This window comes from Belonocnema kinseyi, chromosome 5, assembly GCF_010883055.1.
Source record: "Belonocnema kinseyi isolate 2016_QV_RU_SX_M_011 chromosome 5, B_treatae_v1, whole genome shotgun sequence".
NCBI classification, from domain to species: Eukaryota; Metazoa; Arthropoda; class Insecta; order Hymenoptera; family Cynipidae; genus Belonocnema; species Belonocnema kinseyi.
Window position 1 is genome coordinate 101,701,606 of NC_046661.1, and position 5,242 is coordinate 101,706,847.

The following is a 5,242-nucleotide window of genomic DNA, read 5'->3' on the forward strand; positions in this document are numbered from 1 at the left end:
CTACGAATAATAATTGTATTATTTAGTTTGAAAATTCTTTATTGGCTGAAAATTTAACAGTTTGGTTGATAATTCGCTTTCTTTGGTCTAAAAATTCAATTGTTTTGTGGAAAACTCGAGGTTCCAGCTAAAAAATGTAACTATTTGGAAAAAAGTAGAACTAGTAGGTTGAAAAATCTTTCGCTTATGTGAAAACGCATCCTGTTAGTTAAAAATTAATCTTTTTTTTTTGAAAAGTTAGCTTTTTTAACTGGAAATTTAATAGTTCCATTTTTGGTTGAACATTTACATTTTTTGCTTAACATTCAACTATTTAATTACCAGGTTATGTACTTTGTTTAAAATTCTTTTTTGATTAAGAAACCTTTTTTTGAAAATTAAATTTTTTAACTGAAAACTTAACTATTGAATTAAAGATCCATGTATACGTTTGCTAAATTCGTATTTTATTCGAAGTTTATATTTCTTCTTTAAATATTGGACTGTTTTATACAATATTGGTCTCTTTGGCCTACAAATTCAACATTGTGATAGAAAAAAATAACTGTTGTGTTCATTATTCGAGTTTAAACATTTTTAAATTGTTTCTTGTTATAAACTTGACTTTTAATCTTTCATATCTCTTTATGTTAAAAATTCTAGGACATTATCTTATAATTTGAGAATTTTAAAAGAATTTCCAAGAATTTAAGTGATTTTGAGAAATTATGAAAAATGCCATGGAATTTTTAAAAATCTCATAAGATGTAGAAAGATTTTATAGGATATTAATTATCAAATTCCCAAGGAGTTCCATTACTTTAAGGGATTTCGAATATTTTATAATGTTTGAATGAATTTAAAAAAAATTAACTTATTTTAGTGTATTTTCCAACATTTTAAAGTAATCCTAATGATTTTAGAATGTTTTTTTCAAATTTCTAAGAAATTGTTTCGTGTTTTAAAAAGCCCTGAGGAATTAAAAAAAATTTTAATGATTTTATTTTTGTTTTTAATTCCAAAGCATTTACAGAAACTTAAAGAAATTTCAGGGAATTTTGAAGACTTTAAAGGATTTAAATCATTTTATGGAATAATAAATTTTTTAAGGGATTTATTGGATATTCAAATGACATAAATGAAAAAATAAAAATATATAGTTTTTAAAACTTGGACTTAGTATTGAATTCCAGAAGAAACTATTCCTTTTTTTAAAACAAAACTTATAAATATTAACAGGCATGCAAAAATTAAAAGTAAACTTTTCACTCAAAAAATTATTTAAAAATTTGAAAACACAAAAAAAAGGAAAATAACAGTTAATTTTTCTACCAGAATGTTTCATGTTTGGGCCAAAGAGACCAAATTCCTATAAAGCAGTCACATCTTTAACGAAGAATTATAAATTTCGAACAAAACATGAAATTAACAAACAAATACATGGATCTTCAATTCAATAGTTAAGTTTTCAGTTAAAAAATTAAATTAGAAAAAAAAGGTTTTTAATCCAAAAAAAAGTTTAAACAAAATACATAACCCGTTAATCAAATAGTTAAATGTTAAGCTAAGAAAATGTAAGTTTTCCACAAAAAATTGATTGATTATATTTTAAATTTAAGAAGCTAAATTTCAAATTTAAAAAATGATTTTTAACTAACAAAATGCATTTTCATATAAAGGTAAGAATTTTTAACCAACCAGTTCTACATATTTCTATATAGTTACATTTTTTAGCTGGAACAAGAATTTGCTACAAAATAGATGACTTTCTAGACCAAAGAGAACGAATTTTTAACCAAAATATTGAATTTTCAATCAATGAATAATTTTCATACAAAATAATAAAATTATTTGTTTGCAGGTAATTAATTCTCAACCAAAAATGTAATAGAAGACTTTCCAATCTAAAATTATGAACTTTCAATAAAAATAGTTACAATTTTTCATTTGATTCTACTAATCCAGTTGGCAGTTATTAACACTTGAAATGATGCATTCTATGGTTTATAGACAACAAAAATGAAAAAGTAATTTATTTATGAATTGAAATATTCATTTGAACAATTTCAAGCATAAATTATATCAGCTTGATTAAAATCCCAACGGACTTTAACTTTTTGTCTGGGTAATAAAAATTACAACTTTTATTGATCACCATAAAAATATTATTGCATTAAAGTTGTTTATAAATTTGGTATAAGTTTCTACAATCTTTCGAATATTGTCCTAGAATTTCCATCAATTTCCCAATTATTTTATTTTTACGGGTTTGTTACGAAAATGAAATCTTTGAGTTTCAAACCGATAATAAAGCCGTCTCTATCTAGACGAAAAAAATTACACAGCTGTTTTTATAAAAGAATTGTGACAGAAAAGTTGAAGAGCAATTAAGAATGCTTTTTGATTTGTTCATAGCTCATTTAAGTAAATTGAACTACTTTCTTAAAAATGTGTTTCTTTTTCTTGGCCGGAAATTTATTTTTGCAAGAGAAAATTTAATTGTGTCCAATTTTTTTGAGAAAGTTCGACTATTCGGCTAAAAATTAGTGTACTCTCCGGAAAATTCTTCTTTGATGGTAGAAAATTTCAATATCTCATTAAAATGTTAACTCATTTTTATAAAAATGTTCTTTTTATTGACTATTTACCATTTAAATAAAAATTCATTTCTTTAGCTTAAAATCCAACTATTATTGGTTAAAAGTTCATTATTTGTGGTTAAAATTGAATTATTTTAGTTAAAAAGTCTACCACTACATTTTTAGCTAATCAAGTTTTGGTCAAAAAATAACATTTTTTTAGTTTGAACTTCCTGTACTTTCTTAGATATTTGTCTTTTTAGTCGAATATTAATATTTTTCTTTGCAAATTATTCTTCGTGGTTGAAAATTCATATTTTTATTCAAAATTCAAATATTGCAGTTAAAGATTCAACATTTTCGTCGAAAATTGCCGTATCTTTGTTTAAAAATTAATTTTTTTTTACTGAAAATATTATTGACTAATTTTGGTTGAAATTTCGTATATTTGATTGTATAGAAAGTTCATCTTTTTTCTTATATAGTTAATCACCTAGTTTAAAAATTAAGCTATTTCAGATTAAAAGTCATTACTTTCCTCCAAAATTCATCAATTTATCTGCTACTGTTTTAATTCAAGGAGATTTTAGTAAATCAAAAATCTATTGATAACGAACATGGATAAATTGAGAACAATTTTAGTTGTATGCAAAAAAATTCAACAGAATTTAGGTAAACTGAAGAAAGTTAAAAAAAACGATAAATGGAACAAAATTCATAAAAATTTAAGGATAACTAAAAAAATATTTGATCAGATTACCAATAATACGAAAATAAATTTGAAAGAATTCAGGTCGTATTAAAAAAAATCCATTAGATTCCAACGGACCCGAGTAGAAATTTTGGCCCTATTTAAGAAATGCACATTTCCAAATACAACCTACTTTAGCTCTGACTAAGTCTTATTTAACCCTTAAGGCCTTTTTTGGTTATTTTAGGACCTATTTAATTTATTGTGTTTTTTATATGATTTAATCCTAAATAATTAATTATTTAATGCAAAGCAAAAATACTTACGTATAATAAGGCAGAGTACTGCTAATTTTTGGCTATTAATAATAAAATTTCTAAAAATATTACTGAATATTGTTTCCTATTCTCCCCCTTGGTCGCACTAAAGAATTGTAATATTTGAAATCAGAAGAAAATCAAAATTGTTGAGAGAGAAAAAAATGTTTGCCTTTAGATCCGAAAAATGTATTATGCAAAAGAATAATGTGACTTGTCCGTAAATTGATCATTCCAAATGACACCATTTAGTTCCTTTTTTTATTCATATTGTTCAGTGTTCTTCAGTTTTTCTACAATAAATTATATGTATGGTTCCTATAAATGATTTAACCCACAGAATAAGAGTTAAAATTCAAAACCGTTTAGTATTACAAGAATTCTTAGAAATAAAGGAAGGACCAAACTATATCCTATTATCTGGATAAAAATTCCATTAAAAACTTTCCGTAATCAATAGAAATATACTCCGGATCAGTCGAAATACGTGTAGTAGCATTTATTACACAAAATGAATACGTGCAATGTTTTGAAAAAAATTGTATAAACAGACATTCAGATACTAAAAGTATATAAGTTAAAACTGTTTATTTAAAACATTAAAAGATTCGTTATAAGATAGGTTTTTTCCCCAACACAACACCTTCAATTCAATTTATTGTAATTTTAGTGAAAGCAGAATATATTCTTTAAAGAAAAAGCCAAATAGTGTCTTTTTAAATATATAACTTTGTCTACAACATTATTAAATATTTTGTATGGACATGCTTCTGTGGACTATTAAATCAATTTAAAATTATACGTAAAGAAAAGAAGAACTTGCAAAAATTGACATGTTTAATTTTATTTGGCAACATGAAAGTGCACTGAAAAAACCTGATAATTCGCTTTGGAATACAGTTAAGCGTATTAAAAAAAATTCAAATATAGTGAGAATTGGCTGCTCTAGGCTCTTATGGAACAAATTTTGATGTTTGGACCCATTATGTAGTGGTTTGGAGAACGGGGGATATTATAAATAACGACTAAATTTGTGGATTTTTATATTAATTTTTTACAATAAGTAGCTTATGTTGGTTGGATGAATATAGCTTAAATTAAGTATTTACAGTAAATATGACAAACATGAAAACATTGTTTTCGCATAAATTAAGTATTTTTCAAAGCTTCTGATATCATAAATTGGCTGTATAAACGCTACATGTGGTAGTGTTTATTTAGTCGTTAGAATCAGATGTGTGTGACAAATAAGTGAAAAATGTGTCTCTCGTATGATAACTCTTTATATATAACATTCTAATGTACACAAAGACAACAAATCGGATATCTGATTCGTTGTAAGACTTTTTCATTTTTCCCTAAAGTCATTGGATGTCTAAAAGAGGGTTTAAATTAAGGCCTCTTTTAGTCCTGAAAGTGGGAAAAATAGACATATGTGCTACTTCAAAGGATCAAAAGAGGACTTTTATCTTATTTTAATCAGGCCCTCTACATGTGCTTCCAAAATTTATTACGACCTACAGTTAGTGGTCTAATGTAGGACTAAAATTTGTATTCGGGCTAATTTAAAAGAAACTAAAAAGAATTTAAATTAATTAATGACAAATTAATGCCAATAAAAATAAATTTAAATAAAGATAAAATTTGGATGAAATCCAAAGAAGACCCATTCGATT